The sequence below is a fragment of the Camelus ferus genome, chromosome 14 (genome assembly GCF_009834535.1).
Source record: "Camelus ferus isolate YT-003-E chromosome 14, BCGSAC_Cfer_1.0, whole genome shotgun sequence".
Taxonomy (NCBI): domain Eukaryota; kingdom Metazoa; phylum Chordata; class Mammalia; order Artiodactyla; family Camelidae; genus Camelus; species Camelus ferus.
Genome location: NC_045709.1, coordinates 38,175,312 through 38,202,088, shown reverse-complemented (window position 1 = coordinate 38,202,088; position 26,777 = coordinate 38,175,312). Strand labels below are relative to the sequence as shown.

Sequence of the window (26,777 nt, the reverse complement as noted above, 5' to 3'; positions counted from 1 at the left end):
TACACTTTCCTATAGAGTAGTGTACTCTGTGTTCATAATTCCAGCTTTCAGGAATGCATGAGACATTCTCACAGTAGCAGTGTCACTGGCTGAAACACGTGGGAGAGGAAAGCTGGTAAGTCTGGCTATCCGGCAGGTCCAGAAAATGGAATTTACTGGAATCAGGTAATAAAATTAAGAATAAGTTAAAAATGGGCTTTTTTTTTTTACCCATTTCCAAGATGATAATCAAAATCAACTGAAAATCTCATGAATGAATATTGGTGGAATTTATTATGTGGGGAAGAACTAGATGACCATTACGGTTAACTAGAACTAAATTAAAATCCTCTTGACCATTTTTCACCCTGGAATTGTGAAAACTGTATCAAACCTCTTGAGTTTTAATTTCCTTACATACAAAATGGGAACATTAATACTTGACACAGTTGCCAAGAAGGAATATACGCTCTCATTTATTCAGACTTATTAGAAGTATCTGTCTTGTATCATTTGTCTTTTACTTTGGACCTCCAATGTTAGCTCATGTCTATGTACCAACATCTGTAGATTTTATTGTCCTTGAAACTGTCCTATTACAGATCTCTCCATTATTCAAGTTTTTTTCTTTCTACAGAATTCTCAAACTTTCCATGTTTTTGTCTTAAGCCAACTACTACTCTTTCTCTTTCTCCTGGTGCCCACGCTTCAAGGTCAGAAATTCATTTTGCTTAGATTTCTGTTCATTTTGTTGCCCTGACTCTGAACCAAGTCTTCCTTGTGATCCTTGACTTTCACAACTTTTGCTCCAATGCTTCACCTTTCTTTTCTTCCATTGTTTCCATAAAACTCATCTACGCTGTGATGATTTTTCTACTTCTGTTGAGTGTTCGCACTTGAAGATTTTGTTTAACTCTGAACTCTTCCCTTGACTCTTCTCTGTCCCCTTCTGACCCTTCCTACTGTAGTTTTTATCTCCTGAACATTTGCTTCCCTCTTTCCCTCTCAGCCTGAGGGTTTCAGTCCACCTCTAGGGGAATATTTATTCTCAATTTCTTTTGTTTTTCTGTATTATTGTTTTGGTTCTTTGTGTCTTTCTTTACTTTCTTGAACAGACATTCCTCCCCTTATATATGCCCTCTCTTTCTCCTTTTACTCAACAGTTCTGCTCCACGTTTGTTCCTCCACAACTGGTTCCTTTTAGAAATTTTCTTTTCTTCTCATATGACTTTTCTTACATTTGAAACCCATCCATCTATTTTCTGTGGTTTTATTTTGAATGACTATGCAACAATCTAAATTCATCTTGACAGATATATATTTTTTTCTTTCTGTCTTTTCAGACTGACTTTGTTTTTCTGGTTTCCTTTTCCTGAGATCTGTTTTTGGAAAAATTGCACTGATCTATCAAACAGAGGGTCATAAAAATGTAGAGGTGGAAGAAATCATAAATATCACTTAACCAGACCATGGGAATTACCGAGAAGAAAAATGACGGGAAAACATCTTCCAAAAGCCCAGCTCCTAAGTGTCACCTCCCTCCTCAGAAACTGTAGGTAGAGCTTCATTTTATATTGATGTTGTCAATTTCTACCTGCATATATTTCAGTCATTTTTTTCTCTTAAAAACATAGATTAAAGGGGGAGGATATAACTCAGTAATAGACCTAGTATTTCCATTTAAAATAAATAAATAAATAAACAACCCCCCTCAAAATAAATAAAAATGGATTGATGCAGTGCATATGCTTTTTAAAATTTTGATAAAATATGCAGAACATAAAAATCATTGTTTTAACCATTTTAAAGCCTTTAGTGGCTTTTAACACATTGAGCATTGTGCAACCATCATCATTATCTAGTTCCAGACATTTCTCACCATCCGAAAGGAACTCCTTAACCATTAAGCAGTCACTCCCTAGCTCTCCTTTGCCCCTGGCCCCTGGCAACTACCAATCTGCTTTCTGTCCCTAAGGATTTACGTATTCTGCATAGTTCACATAAATGAAAACAGAAAATGTGGCCTTTTGTGTCTGGTTTCTTTCAGCATCTATGGTTTTACAGCACACACACATAATATACAGACATGTAAGCTTTTCCTTTTAAGTATTATTCTACGTGTATAGGACTTTTTTCTACTCCAAAATTTTGCACACTTTCATTTTACAGGTGGTAGTATTGTGTCCTTTTTCTACAACTGAAACACCTTTTCTGATGTGGAGTTTAACTCATGAAGCGCCCACATAAAGCATGTCTCAGACTGTCCTACATAACAGGCCAGCATGGGACATTCCCCATGGACACTCAGTCTCACTTGACAGAGTTCATTCACTCGTTCTGGTCTTTGTCCTCCAGTACAGTTTCTAAAATAAATCCAAGAGACAGACTGATATGAAGCTTCCAAAATCTCTTCACTTACCCGAGACTTCATAACTCCAGATACGTCTAATGGCTCCCTGTCTCTTTCAACGTCTACTGTTTTCCAGTGTCGTTGAGAACAAGGAAATTTGTCACACTCGTGCTGAGTTGTTCCCATGGCAATTGGTTGCCCCTTCCCTCTAACAGGGAACCCTGCTTCCTTTCTGCAAATCTCTGCCCGGAAGTCCTGCACTTTGATGCGCCTTAACAGGATACCAGGCCCCTTGGATGCATGGACCAAGGAATGAATGGTGGCTGGTTTATTCCCCTGCCCCGTCTCTGTCTCATTACTTTTATTATTTGCCTATTATCTCCAACACTACACCTTATCTTCCTGCTCCTGTGAGATGCAAAAGGAGGTTGATTTTTTGGTGGTTAACTTACATGAAACACACACACACACACTCCTCCCTGCAAAACGTGTTAATTGGCAGTAATAATGTTACTGTAATCTTCTAGCCCTGCATGAAGGAAGCAAACTTTTCCCTAAATACAATATAATCTACACAGAGCATCATCTTCAAAGACAACAAGGTTCAATATTCATTATTATGCAGACTGATCTCCATCACACACACTGGCCAGCAAACCACAGGATTTACCTTCTGCCACCAAGGCTGTACCCAAGAGCCCATCTACTTGAAAAACAGAGTCCTCTCCTCATTGATGACAATACAAACACCTGGTTGAAGGTTTAGAATGATTGTTTTTCTGCCCCTTAACACAAAATCACATTTCTTGGCAACACCTCACGGCTTTACATTTTTTGTGTGTGCAGATGGTTATGTGAGCATGTCCTATACGGGTAAGAGGGCTGTGGAGGGCCTGGGTGTTGAGACTGGGGGGAGGTGGTTTTTTCCAGTTTCACGATCTTTAAATTCATCTCATTTTAATTAACAATCGAAATCATCACAATATTATTTCTATCTCAGCAACTGTTCTTCTCTTGAGAGTCAACCTGTTACGATAAACCTTAGCCAGAAAGGATTTAACAGCTCTCTCTTAGTAAAAACTGCTTTCATATTTTTTTCACCTTCATCTTGATAGAAAAGTCAGGCTAATGAACATATTTTCTTTTTTTCTGCCCTTTTCTTCTCCATAATTCTGTCTTCCTCTACCTGCCCTGGTGAATTTCTTCTTTCTTCTTCAGGTAACTACAGCTTACAACTACTACTCGCGCCCCTGTCTTATCCTGCATGCTTGAGAGAGATGGACACCATCTTAACAAAGCACATATCTAGCCCTGCATGTCTTCATTTCCTCCAGGCGTCCTATTACTGTCTGCCTCTCCTTCTGTTCAGCATCTTTGACCTTCTGCAATACCCGCCCATCTCCCTTTCTCTCCTTGAGTGGCGATCACATTACCTTCCGCCAAGCATGCAACACAAATTCATCAGACCCTGGTGACAATTCTCCAAGCAAGCTAAGGATCTATAATTATCATCTTTCATCCGATGAATTACCTATTAAAAAGATATTGGGGTCAAGAACCCTGGTTCTCTGCACTCAAATATGATTCTTTACCCTTGTCATCACTGCCAAAATAGTGATGTTACTCATGTCAACGTAAAAACTAGTCCACTTCAGACTGTTTTCCTGGAGGAATCCATCTTAAATAGAAATGATGAGTGTTTATTTCTCTAGGACCCAAGTCAGGAAGGATTTTTCTCCAAAACAGAATTGTTGAATATTGGAGGGTTAGTGTGTAAGAGCACATCCAGCTGTTTCCACTTCTGCCCCAATCCTAGATTGAGGTGACACTCTCAGTTAATCAGGCAACAAGCATTTGTTCGGCACATACACTGCACTAAACAGAATTAAAGCCAAAAGAGCCACATTTTTCAAGTGATGTAAAGGGCAAGAATATATCTGTGTCCAACGGGGCGTATTTGTGTTCAGCAGATGGATAGGCACCCTCCTCCATTAGTCTGCGTTTCATTGACTTCCTTTCCAAATGCACGTTCTGCATCCACAGCCGCCTTTGGAAATTTTCCTCATTTGCAAGTCGTTGGAGAAAATCCTTCTGCCACCTTGTTCTTTCTTTTCAAGGTGATTCATCTAGAATCTAGCTAAAAACAGCTGTGTATAAGAAGTTATTTAAAAAAAAAACATTTTGCATATTATTCTATCTTCTTTCTAGAAGTTTCTAGTAATATGATATCCCAAAGCTGTCCCATTATCAAAACTCATTTTTGGGCAGCCTATGAAGGACACGGTGTTTAGGTCCTGTTGGCATCAAGGCAACAGGGGAGAATTACGTGTCCTCAGTGTTACTGCAAGGTGGGGGAGTTTGTTAGATTATCGGATGTCTAGAAATAAATGCTTCTACTTTGGGATTCCTTCAAGGGACAGAGTTGTCTGGCTGTGCTAACCCACCTTGGTTGACTACAGGGACTAGCCAGACTAGACTGAGTAAATGAACTAGAACTCAGAGGTCAACCAGGTAGCCAACACCACCAGAGCCTTTTTTTAGGAAGCAGGCACTGTTCTAAGTGTTTTACAGGTGTAAGTCCATTTAATCCTCACAGTAACCTGGGAATAGATAATATCCTCATATTGTACAGATGAGGAAGCTGAAGCATAAAAAGTTTAAGTAAATTGCCTAAGATCACACAACTGTTAAGAGTCAGAACTGGGGTTTAAACCCAGATGGTCCAGCTCCCTCTCTGCCTCTAAAAAGCCTTGTGAGTTTCAGATTTTTTTAACCTTGCTTAACTTATCTAGCCTCCTGCAGGAAAGGACTGCAAGTAATCTCCCACACCCTCAGGCATGTTCCTCTGAGGACTTCAGATCCTGTCTGGGAGGGAGTGAAAGGGTAGGAAGGATAAATCACTGATCTCTCCACTTTTAGTGTGATCCCCTCTCTGCTGGTATTTCCTCGAGCTATAATGGTGGGCTTTATTCTCTGAGGGTCTCTTGCGGGTCTTGTTTGTATTAGAGAAAAGGGACTTTAATACGGTGCATCACCATAGATGAAATGCCTATCGCCTCAAATTGCAAGTCAGCCCTAGGTACCCACTTGAGCAAGTTCATCCAAGATGAGTTTGAGTGGCTGATCTGTCTCATTCTCTTGAATCCTGGCCACAATACATCCCGGGCAGGTGTCTGAATAGGCAACAGTGTGTTTAGTAATTGTAGATCACCTCTGTACTCCCCCAAATACACTCTGATTGGTGGTAATCTGGGTCATCCTATGGCAGGACTTGTGCGCAACGTGCACAGGACGGAAGAATCATGAGAGCAAGGAGTAACTGGATGGTGGAGGTAAGAGGCAGGGTGACTGTTGCAAAAATATGAGCCAGGACACCTAGCCTTGTGCCACTTCTCCAAGGAGCATCTCTAAACGTCTAGAAATAGTGGTACACTTCACAGATTGGAACCCAGTTTTTTTCCTACCTCATCTGATTTTCTTCACTGGCCCTAGATTTTCAGTCTCTGTGATGCTGACACCATCATGGTATGCATGTGAATTAGATGACATCATGCAGAACCACCAGTTCACTGCTAGAATGTTTTATCTTTCCAACCGACTGGTTGTCTTGGCATCTTGTTGGGTGTCACTGGGTACCATTTAAAACACATTACTTAAATCTAAATTTTAAGAGGAAATTTTAAAATCTAAAATGAAAGATAATAAGTAATCTCTCCGGTCTAAGCTGACCGGCCAAGCAAAAAACAAACCCTAATACGATCCTGCCAGTGGAATAACTAATCTCTAAATTTAAATCACTATAGCTTTACTGTTTAGCCAGGTGTTTAGAAAATAAGTAGTGAGAAGAGGTGATCAAGACAAAATTTGGCTTTACATGAAAAATTGAGATTTCCACCTCTCTTTTTTTCTATTCAAGTCAGAGCTATCAGTTGACTCTTTCAAAGTTGGAAGAGCTTTCCAAACAAACAAAAAAAAAGATTTATTATTTATCATGTTGCTGACATAACAGAGAAACAATCAATAGCCTTTGGAATGCAGAGACCGTCATCAGTCTGTAGCGTGATGAAGAGAAATACTAGCATGCGTTGACTTTGTCAGCATATACCAGACATTGTCTGCCGTTAGCTTAGTGAGCAGTTCAGAGGGAGCGGAGATGACTGATGGACATCTGCTTCAACTTCACAGGAGACTCGAAGGTTTAGTGTGATTGGAATACAGCTAAATTCATATATTGTGAGCTGTTTTAAGTTGAAATGTCACCTTTTTTTAAAGAATGTGTTTAAATAGCAGAGGTTGTAAGCAACTGTCTGCGTGTTTATTTGTTCAGTTAGCAATTTCTACTAAAATACTTAAGCCATGCTATTGTCCATCAGTGGAGGATGGAATCTCCCATTAAATAACCTAGCTTGAACCTAATATTCACAGCAACTGTAGTTGGCTGTTGTTTATTAAGACCCTGTCATGCACGAAGCTATTCACCAAGAATGTTCCATAGATAATTTCTAGTCTTCACAATGGTCTGTTTGGGTCGATATTATCTGTGTTTTACAGCTTCAGAGAAGTTAGGAGGAAATGGCTGATGAGTATTTGAACGCTATTGCTTTCTGGGTAAAATGTCGTCCTTTACTATAAGTTTGCAAAACACATGGTTGTAAATTCTGTTTCATCTGAAAAAATAGCAGGGCTGAGAATGAAGCTTCAGTTAGGTTTCATTAGATATGTGGCATATTTCATCTTGAATGAGTACTAGTGTTTTCCCAGTCTAAGCATCTAAGATGGTTTTCTCACCCAAACTAATTACTTTTTAGGAATAATCTGGTGGAAGGATTAAAAGCGGTGTTATGAAATTTACCCCAGGTCACACAATTCACTAATAGGGCTTAGCAAAAAGGAATTTTCTCTCTCTAACTTGAATTTGCTTCTTACACTGTGTCCCCAGAGCTTACCCCAGGGCTTCCTACAGCCTAGAGGATTCATAAAGATTTGCTGAAAGACTGAATGCACGAATGAATAAGGACACGAAGGAATGAACACATAGATCGACAGCATCACCTATGTGCGCGTTTACTATTCTTTAAGTTCTCTTACTTGGTGACGTGGATTCACACATCCTTTGAAATTTGACTCCAGATGGTAAAAACCTGGAATAACAAGTTAGCCTCGTATACAGGTGCAGCTTCTGTGACCCCAAGAAGTATTATAAAGTGGTTTCAATGTATTATAAATTAAACATGATCTCTTCCTTGCTCTTTGGACAGAAAATGACTAGGAGATGAAAGCATGGGAACACACTCAGCGCTGTTTGATAAACCTTTGTTGGACTTAATGGAATATTTCACAGTAATGGTAGTAGATACTCATAAGCCAACTCCCAAGGACCATGTGACAGTTGTTCTGATTAGTTTATCTCATCATTAATTAAGCTTTTTTTGTAGTAAAACCCATCTGGGCGAATTCACAGTGTTTCATATCTGGAATATAATGGCACCATGCACATTGCTTTTTCATATTAAGTATACCCACCTCTCAAATTTTGCATTATTATTTTGTCTTTTTAAGATTATTTCCTTTCTGCTTTTATATTACTTTTACAATTGAATAAATACCTATTTTTTAAATTAGAGATTTGCCCCCAGTCCTCTACATCTTTCAAGATCACTATGAGCGTTATTAAATAAGTAAAATCATGAGCCATAGTGAAAGGTGCTTTTATAAAAGTTTTTCATTCGTTCTGGTGACCTTAGCTATTCTTTCTGCAATGACCTCACATATTCTAGCTACTGAATAAAAGCTGCAAGTAAACACTTTTATCTATTTGTGATTCCCAAGTAAAACAGAAGTTTTTGATAGTTTAGTCTCCGATGGGAACATTTTATAAACACCAGGTGGGGAGGACCCAGGTGATGTAAATATCTTCCACATTTTCAAATGTCAGCTGTTCCCAAGAGAGGATGCTTAAATAAACATCGTCTGTAGTCTTAGCAGATGTTATCAACGCGTACCACCTTAACTGCCATCTTCAATATCTATGTCGTTAGTAACAGTTCAGAAAAGATTTGAGGTGCTTTGATTTGAATCAACGGTCATTTGAAAAAATAGCTGTGCTAAATGATGTATGTTTATCTTTGGATTATCTCCCGTAAACAGATGGTATCTTTGGAATTGTTGTGACACTTCATTGTTTCTGGTGGCTGATGACTCATTGTGGGAAAATCCCAGTGTACAGCAGACGTGAAAATAAGATTGCTCGGTGTTCTTTGCTACAGCTAATTGTCAAACAGAATTTCAACAGATGTGACAATTTTACCAAGATGTTGTCAAAATAAGAGCAGCCCACTGACAAATCAAATCTGGCTCATGTTCAGCCCTCTGGTATCATTCAGGTCTGTTTCTAGTATCAGGAGACTTTGTATTAATATCATCCCTGATAACTTGATCATTTCAGATGGCACATTGTCAATTTCTTCGTCCTTCTGGATGGCTCACTTTGCAGTCACAATGCAACACTTCCAGGCTTGTTTTCCCCTCCACTTCCCCTAACCCACACATTACCAAAGGAACAGTGTAACCGATCTTTTTCGACTTGTTTGGAAAGAAAAGGAGCTCATCCCTCACCAAGGACTTCTAGAGGTCATGGAGAAAGATGATCCAATATGAAGGAACTCCCAGTGTCCTAAGGAACTGCAAGCAGCTGTGAATCTGTTAGACTCTTACAACCTTGCATAGTTCAAAAGCTAACTCCCTGAAGATTCAGAGTCACTGTGCCCTTGACCAACATGGCAGGACTTGCCCTAAGAAAATGAGGTCAGCACCCAGTGGTATCAGGCATTATTTTGTGTGCCCAATAAAGGCCATAAAAGCAGCCCATTATCATCAATGACAACTGGACAAGCAAACACGTTCAAATACTGGGTTCTCATTACAGTGAGCTGACATGGCAGAATACTCAGAAGCACTCTGGATGGCCCAGCACAAAAGCCTTTAATGATGTGTCATCCTCTCCAAGGGCTAATCAGAAACAGAGATAAAAGAGAGGAGGTGATAACGATGGTGCGAAGTAAATCCTGTTTTAAAGGGGTAATGAGACTCCAGTGTAATTTTGTTTTCACAGAGAAACAACTGGTGGTGTGTATGGTAAAAAGGCTTCCCTGTGTTTCCTCTGAACAGCATTTTGAAATTTCTCATCAGCCTCCCTGAAATACCCTTGGGACAAAGGTGTAAATAAGCAAAAGGAATACAATGGAAATTCTATTGTTTCTCCTGTTTCTGAAGTGACGGGTGGTGTACATGTGTCATTCAGCTTTTAGAAAGAAAAAGTAGCCTTCAGTTTCCCATTCCATTTAGGCCCAGGTAATTCTCATTCTTTTCCAGGGGTTTTACGTGGTAATAAAACATATCACAACATACAGTATATTTCAGAAAATACCTCACACTAAAAACCCTCATCAAGAGGAGCAAATGGTAATACTGTTCTTCTACCATATTGGGGTGGGGGGAGGAAGAGGAAGAAGCCACTTGGGATTTTCATTTACGTACTTAATAATTATCTTCTTAATTATTAAATATTTGGGAAATACTTAAGTGTTAAATATAAACTTATATATATTCCAGTATTAAGTATTTGGAAAACACTATAGGTTTCATGGTTTTTGAGCAAAGAAAGTTTTGGAGATTAAAAATGACCACAAATAATTTATAGTGTCTCCTGGTGAGAGGAGTGGTCAGCTTCTCTACCCATTCCGTCTAGGCTGACCTTGTATCTTGCTTTGACTAATGGAATGTGGTGGATGTGGTTCTGTGAAGAGTCTCAATTGTAGCCACAAGTGGCCTTGGAGTTTCTTCTCAGCCTCTTGGAAAGCTGTCACCAGGAAGTGAGTGGAGCTGGCCTTCTGGAGAGGCTAGTGGAGAAGAACCCACGTGTCCTGGCTGCCAGCCTGCTACCTGCCAGATCTGTGTGCAAAGCCTACTAGGCATTCCAGCCCAGTCAAGCCAGTGGATGCCTGGGGCCTCATAGATGACCTCAGACGAAACCAGACAAAGAACCAACCTGCTGAGCCCAGCCAAAAAGCAGTGATTCCCAGAATCACAGAAGGATTGTTGTATGGAGCCACTAGGCTTCATGGCAATATGTAATGCAGGAAAAGATGACTAACACTGAAAAAGTAGGGTGAAAAGTCAAGCCTGCCCTGGCCTGCCCCGCCCCAGGGCCTCTGCCCCAGGGCCCAGCACACCCATCATCTCCATCTCTCCTGCTGTGATATCAGGCCGGATGTAAGACAATTTCATGGTCCTCTGACATAAACTGTGTGCCTTGACACCTCCAGGGAGAAATTACTTTCTTTCACTAAGGTCTTTGATTGAGCTAAATTACAAGGTGAGAAACCCTTCCTCAGACACCTTTTCTTGTCTGGTCCACCTTAAGGCCAAATGATTGGTTCCAGTGGCCCTTCTTAGTATTACAGGCTGCAGGCAAATCCTCTTAACTGATACCTCAAATAAACCTAATGACATAGTAGGAATAAGAATAGGACCATCATGCAGTGAGATAGCAATGGGACAGACCCCTGAGGACTTGGAGGGTCCCAACTCCTGTACTGGTCTAAAACTGTAGAAAAGGGTGAGACAAAGTCTATGAAAGTCAAGGTACGTTTCTTCTCACCTAGTAGATTTTTCACTTTGCATGAGCTACCAGACTTTGGGGCACTACTTTGGGGCACACCTCTGATGGGCAACTCACATACTTTAATCTCTTGTGTATCCTTTGCTCTGTTTATTTGCTGATCCAAGAAAATTAAGCAGCCTTAGCTGAGCCCAAGTCATCAACTTGGACTAGTCTTCGTGGCGTGGCCTGGCACGGCTACTAAGTGCTTTATGAGCAAAGGAGTGCTTACTGTAGGTTTTGTTTGTTTGTTAGTTTGTTTTATTTTTTAACTTAAGACTGAAAGTGATGTCGTGGATTTAAGCAGTTTCTCCCCGACCAATGCTTTGGACTTAAATGATAAGGTAGAGGGATGAAAGAGGAAGAGAAGACTGAAGGGAAAATCTCTAAATACAGAACGTAGTGGTGTTAAAAGAGTCATGCAAAATGGTGAATTTACTACTTTTTACTCCATTTCACTTCCACAAATGATTATTATATGTTTTATTGAAGTATTGTTGATTTACAACATTGTGTTAGTTTCTGGTGTACCGCACAGTGATTCAGTTATATATATATATATATTCTTTGTCATATTCTTTTTCATTATAGGTTATTACAAGATACTGAATATCTTGCTTTTCAAGATCCACTGTACTATATAGTGGGACCTTGTTGTGTATCTATTTTATATACAGTAGTCAGTGTCTGCAAATCCCAAACTCCCAATTTATCCCTCTCCATCTTCCTTCCCCACCCTGGTAACTATAAGTTTGTTTTCTATGTTTGTGAATCTGTTTCTGGTTCGTAAATAAGTTCATTTGTCTCATTTCTTAAGGATTCCACATGTAAGTGATATCATATGGTATTTATCTTTCTCTTTCTGACTTACTTTGTGTGATAATCTGTAATACCATTTATGTTACTGCAAATGACATTATTTCATTATTTTTTATGGCTGAGTAGTATTCCATTGTATATATATACACCACAACTTCTTTATCCAATTATCTGTCCATAGACATTTTGGTTGTTTCCATGTCTTGGTTATTGTAAACAGTGCTGTTATGAACATTAGGGTGTGTCTTTTCAAATTAGAGTTTTCTTTGGATATATGCCCAGGAATGGGATTGCTGAATCATAGGGTAACTCTATTTTTATTTTTTTAAGGAATCTCCATACCATTTTCCATAGTGGCTGCACTGAATCACATTCCCACCAGCAGTGTAGGAAGGGTCCCTTTTCTCCATACACTTCTCAGCATTTATCGTCCACAAACAATTACCAAGTGACTGCAGTGGGACAGTAATTTTGCTGGTGCTGAGGGGACCTGGGTGAGAAAAGTGAGGCACCTACATTCAGAAGTGTATCATCCACTGGTGAAGATCGACTGTGCAAAAGAGTGATGACAATTCAGTGCTGTGGGGTATTGGGAGGCTGGTGCTGGAGCACTAAAAAATTTACCAAAGACAAAGAAAAGTTTGAGAGTCAAAGAACAGTTTAATAGATAGGCTGCTATAGGCAACAGCAGACCACACAGATGAGAGGTGCCTGTGTGAGCCCTGATGGTCAGTTGCTAAAGTCTTTTATTAGGTAGGGTTTCATAAGGTACCAAGGGGGCACAAGGTGCTTGATCAGCTTGTGCACAAGTGTCTGATTGGTTGTAGGTGAGTTAAGATGTTTAGGGTCCGTGATGGTGCTGTGGAATATATGACTCTGATTAGGTGGAGACGGGGGCTGAAGCAAACCAGCCTAAGCTTTTGTGAGATTAGGCGTTACCTAGGACTATTAGTTTGTTAGGGCAAACATGCCTAGTAAAGAATGTACTTTTACTTTTGAAGGATTTTAGGCAGACACCTGCGAGCCCAGGAATGGGGTCATTGGACTTTGAAGGATGCCATTTGGCCCCACATTCAGTGCTCCACATCGTATGTTAAAAGTGTGTGCCAGCATGTACAGAAGTAGTCGTTTCAATTCTGAATGGGGGAAGAAGTGAGTGGGGGAGATCTCTAAAAGCCCTACTGTTTCTCAGCACCACACACACTTCTGTGTTGGAAATAGTTTGTGTTCCATGTGCTCATGTTTGCTTAAGGAGACTGAAAGTGCTGTCTCTCTTTATATTTCCCATGCTTAAGTTCAATAAATATGTGTGATTTTTGATACAACAAATGTTACATCTGTCTTCCACCTGCCCCCTGAGTTATGGCCTGTGAAACACCTTTCTGGTGTTCATTCTACATAGTGCCTGTCACTACACAGACCTATGAAGGCTTCTGTCGGATTATATCCGGAGATACTAGACAAATACTTAAGGAAAGGATTAGAAAAATCACTTATTGCATTAAATCAATTCATTTTTAGACAAATAATGGACACTCTAAGGTGCCTTCTAAATGTCTTTATCCTCCTTATCAATCAGGATCCATTGTAAGGTGGCAGAGCATGGACGTAAGATCTCAGCCCCTTAAGCCCCTCCAATAGCACACGCAGTGTAACCCTTCAACAGCTGTTGGCAAGCTGACTCAGTTGGTTTTTAGAATTGAATACGTAACCCTCTGGGCATTGACACAGTAAAATTAAATGTCATTTCTTTAGCTCTTTCTAGAAATGCTTGTGAACATATGAGTAAAAAGTATTAAAGGTGCTCATGTTAAGGTAAAATTTGTGACTGAACTGATGGTTTGAATTCCTTTGAACTCAGATCTTTCAAAAGAACTTAAGTTTGAGGCCTAGGTTTGATCTGTGTACACGTAGTAAAATGACCACTGCAGTAAAGGAAGTGAAAGAATGCCCAATTTGGGGTGAGGCAGAGTGAGCTTTGGAAATGCAGAGCAAAAAAGCAGAAAATGCTGAGAAAAGTAAGAGCTTGATACGTTGAAGTTTTTTACTTTAAAGAAGAAAATTAAATATGAAGATCAAAGTTCCCTTAATAAATCTTTAAATATCTGTAGCTTTATCCAAAGGCAGTTGTATATACTATATGTTATATAAAATATAAGGCTGTATAATTCTATATAGTCTTAATTCTATGACAAGGAACTGGCTAAAAAAAATTAGTTTAAAAAATAGTTTTTAATATTCACAAAGCAGTCACTTGCATTATACTCTTTCTTTAACTGAATATGTTGCAGTAATATAAAGCAGTCTTCAGGGAGTACTGTCTTATTTGGAGCAAAACCTTTTCTGAAGAAGCACATGGTTAGTTACAAACTACCGGAAATCAAAGACTTGGAGGAAAGTCACATTTAATCCAATTAAAATGGCCACACACTTTTCATATCCTTTTTAAACAAAATTTCAAATTAGAAACCTTTATAGGTTTTCTTAGACTGGCTTTAGAATACATAAAAGTGAATTCATCATATCCTATTCTAATGAACAGGGATTATGGAAATTTCCATAGAAATTCATTTAGTATTAAATATGTAGATATGGACCTAGTTAAACATATTTGTATTATATATATTTATGGGCATGAAAAATTAAAGTTTAGTGTATGATGCACTGTTGAGAATTAGTGTGTAGCTATTTGAAACAATCTAGTTAACTAGAAGGCTTGAGAATTTTTTGATGCTTGGCATTAGTATCTGATTTAATTTCCCCTGTTCCTCAATATTTCTGGATCTTACAAGGATCTGGGTGTCTCCTGAAAGCAAGGGCTTCTCACTAGGCAAGATTTGTACCTTTTTGCTGTCTTGACACTAGATATTCAGAAGGTCCTCAGAAGCATGAAAAATAATCTAGCATCAACTGAAAGAGACAAGAAAAATGTGCTGTACATTGTGGTTTTCGGTCCGGTGACTTTCCACTTCTCCCAGTTTTAGGGCCACCAGGTGGTCCAGGTGAGGTTAATATTAACTGTAGTTTGGTGCTTATTGTGTTGGTTCCATCTGCAAAGCCCACCTTCCTGGTTCATATATGGACATATGACTCAGTTCAGACCAAGGAGAAATGAAGAAATAGTTGATGGGGGCTTTAGAAGATTCTTCTTTGTCCTGCTGTGAAAGCTACTAGAAGAAACCCTCACTCCCCCTGGATGTAGGAAAGGAAACCCAGGGTCCCAGCTGTGCATGGTGGCGTGTAGTAACCTTGGGATGAAGTGTAGCCCCAGGATGCCTAAACAGAGAGATACAAGTCATCCAGTTCCTCCATGAAATCACTGAGATGCAGACCCAACCAGCCACAAAGGTGTCCTCACTTCTGCACCTCCTGCTCTCTTTTCCTCTTCTTTATTTTGTAAGCTCTCCTTACACCTTTCCTGTTACTGTTTTCTCCATTACAATTGAAGGCCTTCTAGCTGATACAGTGAACATATTAATACTTTTAAGCAATCGACAAACAAATGACATTCACATTCAGGATTTCCTCTGACCCTCACAGGTGTAATTACTATCCCCATCCCACAGGAGAAGACAGTGAGACACAGAAATGTTAAGGGACTTACCTAAGATCCATGTGCTGAATTGAATTGCACTTTGCAAGATATTTTGAAAAAAATAAAGAGAACTCTTAAGGGGCCTCTTTTTATGTTTTACTTTTTTAATTAAAAATTTTTATTGAGATATAATTGACTTTTCACTTTGCCTAAGTTTAAGGTTTACAACATGTTGATTTGGCACATTTATACATTGCCGTATGATTACCACCGTAGTGTTAGCGAACATCTCCATCATGTTCCATGATTATCATTTCTTTTTTTGTAGTGAGAACATTTACGAGCTAGTTTCTTAGGAACTCTGAAGTATAAATACAGGATATGGAATATTCAGCCATGAAAAAGAGGGAAATCCTGCCATTTGCAGGATGGATAGAGATGGACCTTGAGGGCATCATGCAAAGTGAGATAAGTCAGGCAAAGAAAGACAAATACTGCATGATAACACTTAGTGGTAACACTGAAGGGTCCTCTTTGTATTCATTCTCTTCTCTATCTTTCCTCCACAGAACCTGTACCTAAACTAAGTCTCCAGGAATTTGCTAGAGGGCCTCTTTTGTAGCCTACCTTCTCCCTGACCCATGTACCATGCAGAGAAGTCATAGCACCATACAGCAGCTCTGCCTGAGGAATGAGTATTCACAGACACAGCAAAACCAAAAGAGAGAAAAAAATTGAGAAATAACATTTATCTCACTGGGGAGGTTTAAAAGAAGGCAGTATATGGGGAGCAGTCATCAAAAGTTCATCCGATGAAAGAAATGCTTATTTGTGTTCTTTCTAAGATGGCCAACCTCATCCGTAAGGCAATTATGCTTATTGAAGGCTTACAGCTTCCTTTTAGCAGGACAGTCTTCCCAGCTCTGCTGAGACACCCTTCCATGGCCGCTGTTGCTGCTGCTGGAAGTCTAAAATTAAATGAGTAATGAGACACCCAGTGACACGATGCCGTGTTATATCATGGAAACTCCAGTCGCTCATGCTTCACACCTCATTAATTACTTGCTAATTGCAAAAAGCTACTTAAAAGTAGTTTTTGTCTTGCTCTCTGCCCTAACAACCTGATCTTAGTAAGAAACTCCTGTCAACATCAAACCTCAGAAAAATAGGTCTAATATTTGCAATGTTAAGGTTACAGATTTTAGCCTCAAAGGAAAGATGTGCCAGAGCTTAAGTTCTCCTAGCTGGGCCAACGTCCTCATTATGTATTCAATACACTTTCAAACGGACCAAATACAACGTGGCACAATTATCTTTCCTACGAGGACTTGGATTTTGATAGTTGCCTGTTAATCAGTTATTCAAGAGTAGGAGTCATGGAATGTCAGAAAAATAAAAAGGATGTTACGCCAAAGCAAATTAGATTTCTCCTAAGACAACTACTTTTAAAATATTTTTGCTATGATGATAATATAGTAGTCTATAGTGAGGATCAGTTTTATGAGGATATTCAACTTTAATAAATCAACCGTTTCTGCCTGATTTAGTTCAAAACAAACTTGTTCACTTCCTTAAAGCTCAAGCACTCTTTGACTTTACATGACTCAGACATAGCTGATCATATTTAGAAAAATTTTCTAAAAGAATTCACTTTGAATAAGTAATTTATTGACAAAATCACTAGAGAATAAGAGACTTGAAAGGAACCAAAATATGGAAGTGTAAACTCTGGAAGTTTCTTTCACTAAACTAAAATATTTTATTTTCTATGGAAAACCACATTCTAAACTTGGACACATTACCAAAAAAGTGATATGCAACTTGTTTGAAATATAGGGATTATCAGTAATCTCCTGTTACATTATGTACCAAATTATTGAATTCCATTAAAGGAGTTCATAGGTCATGTTTAAAAATTTGCCCTTGGAGCAAAAGGAAGATCTCCTTTACTAATGATAAAAATCTGTTGAAAACACATCCATTGACCAAAAAATCAAGGTGACCTCACTAGATGGTCTTTTCCCTTGAGGAAAGTGTAATTGAAGATAGATGATGGTTACAATCTAGAGCTATCGAAGGCACCCAGCTTAGCATGGCTTTTGTCTCTCCCTAGGGAAGCTTGGACCAGGGCCTTATGGAACTTTTAGTGACAGGCTTGCAAAAGAGAAAAGCTAGAAGCAAGAGGACCAGAATAAGAAGAACCAACTATACTAGGGGACTGCTCCCTCCCCTCACCTCAGAGAATGATCACTGGCCCCAACGACTGTGTCCCAGTGTTCTTCATCTTTGATTTGGTAGTGAGATGCCATTATACAGGGACCCTCATGCTGGGCAGCAGGGATATCCAGCATCCGGGCACGGACCGTATTGGGAGGGGGGCTCAGTCTGGTTGGCTGGCTCTGACAAAGTCTCACAAAATCAGACAGGCTGTTTGGGCTCCAGCCTGGACTGCAGATCTATTGTCCCAACCTACAAATGAAGCTGCCAAGGCCAGGTCCAGTCATACCAATGAGGCAGAAAAAGCCTGGCAGGCAGCAAAATGGTACACCTTCCCCAAACATGCTCCATTCTGAATTGGCACGATTTATTGCCACCCACTGTCTAATGACTGAGATGCTTGCTAGAACTGGTTTATTGGCTTAGAGCAGAGCCAGCAGATCAAAGGTCTTCTGTGACTTCCATTGAGCAGGCCTGAAAAAAAGGGGGATGGGAATTGATAGCCCCTGTGTATATGGATTTTTAATTTGGGATTATTTAGTTTCTTTAGGGAGGCTGTGAAAGTCCCTGGCGATCTTTATCAGTAGGATACTCGTTAGTCAGAAATCGGGGAGAGGAAAGCAATCATTTCTGGAGATGTTTTGCGTCCTAATGTTTGTTGTCCTTTCAAGTTTTCCATGTATGGCATTTTTCATCACTCTACTTTGGAACGTGCAAACCTTCATGAGGTCATGCCTCTAAGAGCATAAATCCCACAGTAGAGACTTGCTGTTGGTTCTCTTCCCTTCTTTTGACACTACTGAAGACCCATGTTAAAAAAGAAATAATAAATGTTTAAAAGTCTGTGTCCTGAGATTACATTACTGCCTGTTTCTTCTTTCCAAATTAGAGACTGCTATTGGAAATCTTCTGAAGAGCCAAAAGAAGGGTAACAGGCCCCTTGCCTCAGTGAGATGTGAATTCCAGGTGCTTGGCTGGGCTCATTCACTAACTAAATGGCTTCCACAGAAGCCTTGCAAATTTTTATCTCAGCAAAATGACAGATTTCTGTACATCAGGGAACATGATGTCTCTCTCCCTCACAGTCACATCTCATTAGTGTTAAATCCACAAATGTCAAGATTCTACTGAACTAATTCCATTAAAATATTTGGTCTGCAATTGGGATAAACTCCTTTTAAGGGTCAACAGGGTTAGAATTTTAGTTTGAATACTCAGGTGTCTCCTGATGTAGTTAACTGAGCATGATCTTCCACTTACGATTTTCCATAAAAATGAGCACATATTTTTGTTCTGTTTTGTTCTGCAGTGAAACAGCAAAGCATAGTCATTGCAGAATAAAATAATTAAAGTGATATATGTTGAAGAGTTTTATGAAAATGGTAACATCTCTAAAGATTTGAGTGCCTTTCTCATTAGTATTTACCTTACCTTATTTTAAGTCAAAATTGCTTCATGGGAGACAGGCAAGACCAATGGCAGAGAGACCATTGACTCTCCCACCCAAAGTTAGGGGGGTGTGTGTGACAGTGGGGGAAGCTGTAGAGTTTTCACCGGGTTCTCAAAGGGATGCATGATCCAAAACAGGTAAAGAACTCCAATTTTAAAAGAAGCCCGCTGCTATCTTCTCTGCCCCTCCTCACAGAAGTGGTCTCAGACACGAGGAGGGCTGTACTTACAACTCACTCAGAATCATTTTGTGAGTCTGGGTCAGATACGCCCCTTGGCCCCAGAGCATCCTGGCTTCAGAGTAGCTTTTCCTCAAATTACTAAAACACCGTCTTCTACTTTAGCTCATTGGCAGCTCATAGCTTCCAAAGAGAAAGTTAACTTTCCCAAGTGTCTCCTTTTGACAGCCCCTCCCACACCGATTTCTTGATTCCCTCATGGGCAGAAGTTACAGAGCAGCGTGATGCCTTGGGGATTTGTGATTCCTCAGTCGTTTGCTTCATTAACATTTATTCTAAGGTTTTTCTGTGATTAAAAAGTAATACCCATCAATTACCTGCTACAAAAAAACCTCGGAATAGAGAGAAAAGTTCAAAACAATATAACGACCATTATCCATTAAGCAGAAATAATGACTTTGAAGCTTTTTAAAAAATATTTTCTTTCACCTAAGTATAATATTATGTACAGGCAGATAAATATATTTATATTTTTATTTTATAATATATATAAAAAAATGCAAAATATAAAATATATTTTATAAATATATTTATATAGAATTATATATAGTTATACATACTAAAGCTAAAAATGTAGATTATACTCTACGTATCAAAGGTTGATGATTGTTTTAAACAATATAAAACAGCTAGGAGGCCCTGTAAAGGGATCTATTCTTGATATGAAGTTGGACTTTTTTTTTTATTAGGAAATATAATCAGCCTCCTACAGCTAATAAGATGTTTGATTTTTGAATACAGGCTCATCTTGATCAGGCGATATACACCTTTCTTAAAGGAAATATATGTCTAGATATGACACATACAAAGCTTTCTCTTTAATCCATTGACTTGTATTTTTGTCATAGCTTATTCAGAATAGGAACTGATTATCACTGGACATTTGCTGTGTTCTAAGCAATTCACATGCATTTTTCTCCCTTAATCTGTACAAAGACCCTATGACTTAGGTACTGCTTTTATCCTCATTTATAGGTGAAAAAACTAAGGCTCAGAGAAGCTAAATAACGTATCCAGGGTTTTCAGGCCAGGAAGTGGTAGAGTCAGGTAAGCCGACCTTGCTCTGACTTAGAAGCCTGTGCTCTGAGCTCCTCTGCTCGGGGTTCTCAAAGTGCGGTCCGCGGACCAGCAGCATCAGCATCACCTGGGAATTGGTTAGAAATGCAAAGCCTCGAGCCCCACCCTGAATCTACTGAGTCAGAGATGCTGGGGGGTGGGTCCCAGCAATCTGCACAAGCGTTCTGCATGGTGTGATGGATGCAAAATTCTGAGGACCGCTGCTCTCCAATAGGCTGCAATCAAATCTTCAAATGTAGCTGATACTGTACACTTGTTTTTAAATCCATGTTTAAAAAAAAAATCATGTTAGACTCTCGCCAAGGTATTAAGTTAGTGTTTTACTGCTTAAGCATTCAGAATTTTCCTTTGGGGACTCCTTCAGTGTTTTATGCATTAGTTTATAATAATTGAAGCTTAAGACCAAGGCACCGGGACTTTCAGTGAAAGCGAAGGCTGGGGCACGGTGAGTGAGCACAGTTGGCGCTTCCCTACCATCCTCACGGTATTCATGAATGATGAGCTGGATTAGGATCCCGCTGAACAGATGACTACCAAAAACAAAAAAATGCCGTTATACAAATCAGGCTTACTGAATGAAAATTAGTTTAAAAACAGATCCAACGTGTAGACATTTTTCTTTATCGGAAACTACAACAACCCCACGATCTTAGTTTTATGGACAGAATGCGATTTTTTTTAACGCCAGGGTTGGCTATCTTGATCCTGGTTTGTATGATTTTGTTTTGTTTTGTTTTGTTTCCTTTACTCTGATGTGGCTACTGATGAAGGAAAAACCCATCCATTTAAAATGTCATTTACATATTTCTGAAGTCCAAGGCATTTTGTTGGTAAATGTATTAGATTTTTAAAACGTAGACATGATTGGGTATAATTTAATAGAGATATGGCCAGCCTTGGTGTCCCTGGGTAGCTGAAATTCAATTTTTTTTAATTAGTATTTGAAAGGGAAGACCTCCTCTAGCCATCATAATCATATTTTCACTGTATTTTTATTCCTTTCCAGATCTGACTGTCTTAAAATTTAATTACTGTTAGCAAGACCTTTATAGGAAGAATAGAAACATTCTCATAATAGTGTTAGCATATTAAATGTAATTTTCAGGTAGCCCTCCTAGGATTCTAGCACTCCTCAATAGAACTAATTTAGCTGCCTTCTTTCTGTCCTGACAGTCCACATGCATTCAGCTCACAAATGTATTCTTTCCCTGACTTCTCTGATGCTATTAGAACCTCGTTGTCCTAGTATATTAGAGCGTTCATTCGTTTGTGATAAGAACGTCAAATCTGATATGCATTTTAATGCTGTTCATAGGAATACTATTAAACATACTGGAGATAGCCCTTCTACGTTTTCGTGTAGACTTGTATTGGTTTGTTGTTCTGTTGTTTGTTTCTTTTTAACCATGTTAATGGTTTATAAGTTCAAAATAGGGGGGGTTGAAAAAGAAAAATTAAAGATCATCATATAAGAACATAAAGAAAAAATATTTTTGCATTAAAAAAACAAGGAAAAAAATGACAAGAATTAAACAAGTGCTTTAGAAATGTAACTGTGACAAAATATTAGAAGAAATATACAGTGGGATGTCAGACCTTGAAGTCTGAAGAAATGTGAGGGAAAGCTTGTCTGGACCAAGGAAAGCTCAGGACAATGCCCCCTCCCACCCCTTTGGTACCATGCCGAGAGCCGCATCTTCTCACTTCTGCTGACACCCGATTGGCATCGGGCTCGAGCACTCTCAGGCAACTCCCGACACTTCTAACAGGAGAAGAGCAGACACCTGCAGCCTTTCACTCGCCCCAAGAGGTGATTTGTCAGCCTGAAGGCTCCTAATTACTTGGAATTAACAGATCCATATTTCTATGTTTGGTTTTAATTGGGATGTTTCTTCCCTAAATCAGAAACAGCACAAGAATCTAAACAACATCTCTGTCGCATTTTGATTGTCTGTGATAATATATCTTCTTTTTTCGTGTAATACATACAGAATATTCTGCTGAATTGGAATAAATGAGGGTTCCTAGCCTCCAGCTGGTGGGACATTAATTCCACTTTTATAAAGTGACACACAGAGTGGATTTTGGTAGAGCTCAGTGTATGGAAGTTGTGCACAGGGCTTCAACAGTTTGGGTTATAATTCAGGCAGTCAGTTTTCAACTGCCTCTTAAAAGTGAGTCAGGGAAAACTTGATGTCTGCTGTGTAGGACTAAACCACATTTTCATCTTAGTATTTTTAATATGTGATAGTAAATAATCCAAAAGAGCCCAAGTTCACTGCTGCATTTTGCTTTCTGTCAGAGGAAAAGAGAGACAAGTATATGGGCTTCCTTGTAGGGTCAGTTAGTGAATTTTCAATTCCCATTGCATTTATGCTTTGTTATTGACATTTATAGAAGTTTCTGCTGTCATTCCAAATGACATGGTTTTCTGCAATTTACCAAGATGGGAAATACCTATCTACCTATCTTTCTATCTGTATATCTTCATATGTGCTTATTTCATGTATGTTTTTGATTTGCAACAAAATTGATTGGAGAGAACCAGAATGTGTGACGTTAGCACACCCGATGTTACTTTAAGGATATAAAACACAATATTTTGATGTTAATAATTTGTGGCACAGAATAGAAGAGGAATTCATGATTAGAAATGTCAACATTCTTCCTGCCTTCTGCTTCAGCCTGACTCTCTTAGCGTTATTGCCTACCTGGTCCCTCTCCAGCACTGCCTGCGGGGGCATCTGTAACCTGCAGACAGTCAGTCCCCTGGGAATACAATAGCGTGAATGATGAAAGTTCAGAACTGTTAAAAAGAACCATTACAAAATATGAATCCTTAATTGTTTGTTTTCTCCCTTGGTAATTAAGGAAATAGAAGAACGGCAAGAACGGAAAACTTCGGCAACTGCCCAAAGTATTTTATGTTAAAAAATAAATAGCAATAGGGTTTCTGAGTCAGATGACCTTAACATTTGGAGAGTGTCCTGGGTTATCCAGATAGGCCTAATGTCATCACAAGGCCCCTTGAAAGTGGAAGAGGGAAGCTGAAGAGAAGGTCAGGTGACACTATGTGAGAAGGACTTCACCAGCCATTCTTGGCTTCAAAGATATAGGAAGAGACCAAGAACCAAGGACTGCAGGCTGCTTTTAGAAGCCTAGAAAAAGTATTGAAACATTCTCCGCTGAGCCCTTCAGGAAGGAATGCAGCCCTGCTGACAGCTTGATTTTAACCCAGCAAGACCCATGTTGGACTTCTGACCTCCAGAAGTGTTAACTGATAAATTTGTGTTATTTTATGCCACTGAAAAATTAAATAGCCAAGTTTTGTATATCCATGAAGAACATCAGAACTTACTCAGCTTAAAATAGGAAGAGGTAATATTAAACTGATTGATTTTCCATTTTTTCTCAATACAGAATTTTAAAACAAGGTTTGCAAATAGGGAAATAAGAATATATGTCTGTGAACATACATACATATTTGTGTATGGATACACACACACACACAAATACATATATGTATTCCATTTCTTCTTTTCTGCTTAGTCCGTCTCTTTCTTCAAGGTCAACTTAGGTCTCACCCTTCAGTGTGGGCTTTGCTGGTTATTCTAGTCCACAAATACACTCCCTATGTTCAACTGAATTTTTTTCTTATACCCTCAAATATTTCATAATCTAGTGAAAGAAGGAGGAATTTCTTATCTACATCATTTATTTAAAGCACAGCTAGTATCACTTTGTATTTTTAATTTCTAAATACTACTGGATCCCTAACCAGATTATAAATACTTGAATACATACACTAATAATTATTTTCTTTATTTTGAGAGCTTACAGTCAGTAGACTGCCCCTGCAAACACTTACAGTTGATAATGACATCATGATGATGAGAACTTGGACAGATTGTCTTTTGTGAACCTTAAGATAGACCTAATATGCTGATAAAGGCACTGTGATGTTAATAGGAAGTGCCTGAAATGTACTTATATAGAAACTACAGAAAAATTGTGTAGTGGTGGTCCTAGGGCAGCATTAGCCAACACTTTCTGGCGTTATGGAAATGTTCTCTACCTCTGCCCTCCAATATAGTAGCCACCAGCTGCATGGCTATTAAGCATTTGCCAGGTGGCTAGTATCACTAAAGGACTGAATTTGTGTTCTAATTAACACAAGTTAAAATTGAGTGGTCAGATGTTGCTGGTGGCTACCATACTGGACAGCATGAAGACACTTTCAGATTCATAGATCACTCTCCATATTCTAAGGCTAGGGTAGTAAAGGATTAGGGTCATTTTCATCGTACCTAATGGTCTTATTACTGAACCAGTGAATTAACAGTGGTAGAGTGTTCTGCAATTCAGACCAGGCGATGAACTGCTGGTTACCAGTCCGTGACAAGTTAAGTACAGAAATTGAGAGTAAACATTTAGAAGCTTCTGTAGCCACTTGGCATTGATGTAACATCCAAATGTGAAATCAGCGGACCCCTGTCGTTGAACAGAGCTTACACTACTTCGGGTGTTTTCAAGCCTGCACAGAGAGCAGCTCTGGCATGTGCGTAGGCAGGTGCAGTAGGATCACATACTGTGTTGGCCCATGAAAGGTTAGAAGTTTTTAGAAAGCTCTCCTCTCACAGAATAGCTACAAGTAGTTTGAGAAGCCCAGGTGTAGAAGCCCAGGAATCAGAGGCCAGGAGTCTAGTCAAATCACCATAAGCTGGCTAAATTATATGGGCTAGCACTTTTAGAAAGATAGAGCTTAAAAAACAGAACCACCCTTGGAGACTGTAGACTCCAGTCCCCACAACTGACAAATACGAAAACCGAGTCTGAGGAAGGACATGGCACATCTCAGTTATTTACATCAGAACTTGAAGAACTCCCTTCCTGGCTCTCAGGCAAGCCTTTTCTACTCTGCCAAATGAATCTGGGCCAAAAAATATCTTCTGATCCCCTCGCACAACAGAAGGAAGTCTGAGAACATTACTACAACATTTCCATAAAATCTACCATGGGGTCCGGTTTGTGCTGGTACCGACTGAGGTTCTCCTCTCCTCTTTAGTGGGTTGTCATCAAAGTGAATTTTAAAAAAGAAAACTCACAAAATATCCATAGGCCTCAGTGCATATGGGGAAAAAAATGAATCAACTGAAACCAGCTCTTCAGTTAAAGGTTTAGATTTTGAACAAACTATTGATTAGTTTATAGTTTTCTTGAGCCATAAAAGGATGCTTTGACTTTTGATTTTCCCCTTTTGATGTGTTCCTAGAGACTGGAAACCTGGTAATGGGATGCAATGGTTTATGACCTCCTAAAAGGAGCCCAGTAAGAATTCAGCAAAGCAGTATTCCTTGTATTGGAAATAGGGCAACTGTTTGATTGAGTGTGTAATGGATGGTGTTGGTGCCCCACCCAGATCCCTGTACCAGGCTTCCAGACCCACAGCCACATCTTTCTCCCAAAGACTGCCCCCATCACAGGAGCCATCTGGCTTGAGAAGTTTCACTTCTTTCCTTCCTCTCCCTCTAGGAGGTAGGGTTAGCCTGCCACCCGGGTTGGACTGACAGATAGGAAGTTTCCTATCTCACACAGTCTCTAAGTGTTTGGATACAGAATCAGACAAATGGCTGTCCCTTTGCCTCAAGGCAGAATTTTACCCTGTGGGGCAGTTCACTCTCCAGAGCTCTTTGTAGAATCAGGCCAAAGCCAGCTTCCAGCTGAAAGCACACTTGTGCTGGCTCCGTCCCTTTACTCAAACTGCCTCTAACTTTCTTACAGATTCCTCTTGAGAGTATCCCTCAGTACACTACTCAGACAAGAATCCCCACCCTAGGCTCTGCTTCTAAGCAATTTGACCGACAATGGAGTATAAATGAACTAAAAACTTAAATAGCTTTTTTTTTTATTATTATTACAAGAAATATTTTGTGCTTTAGCTTGATTTGAATTCAGAATGTTGAATTATCATGTTTTTAAAAAAAGGAGATCTCTGAACTTTCAGATCCTTTGGAAATATCTTGAAAAATCTTCATCTCTTAAGTTTGGACTTAATATCTTTGATTACTGGTTTCAGAACAAAACTGCTCAATTATGGAGCTGGTAGCCATTCCTGAGCATGTGTTAATTTCTCTTTCTGATCTGATGGGACCGTTGTAAAAGTTTCTCTGCAAGAGTGTTACAACATATCTCAAGTACATGACTGTTTTCCTATGCAAATAAAATTACCCCATCTTTTAAAAGCTATGAATATTTTTACTATATTGTTTAGTGGGAGAATAAGTCATCCAAAAGTTTGTCCTTATAGGGGGAGTAGGAGAAGCCAGCTTTATTAATTTGTGATAAATAAAAATTTGTTTAAAATAACAAACGGGAAAATTTGATTTTCCATTTTATATTCAAATCATGTCAGTGGCATAGGAAATGGAATTTATTAGGGAAAATGCTATAGCT

General features: G+C 39.2%; 1 protein-coding gene and 1 long non-coding RNA gene across 2 annotated transcripts in view; both read left to right on the top strand.

Annotated features, from left to right (window-relative positions):
• GPC6 (glypican 6) overlaps positions 1 to 26,777 on the top strand; it is a 971,667-nt gene that overhangs the window by 579,220 nt on the left and 365,670 nt on the right. The window lies entirely within an intron of this gene.
• On the top strand, positions 12,152 to 19,926 carry LOC116668669. The gene is made up of 3 exons (XR_004325899.1): positions 12,152 to 12,236; positions 14,643 to 14,646; positions 19,916 to 19,926. It is a non-coding gene; the product is annotated as an uncharacterized LOC116668669 (long non-coding RNA).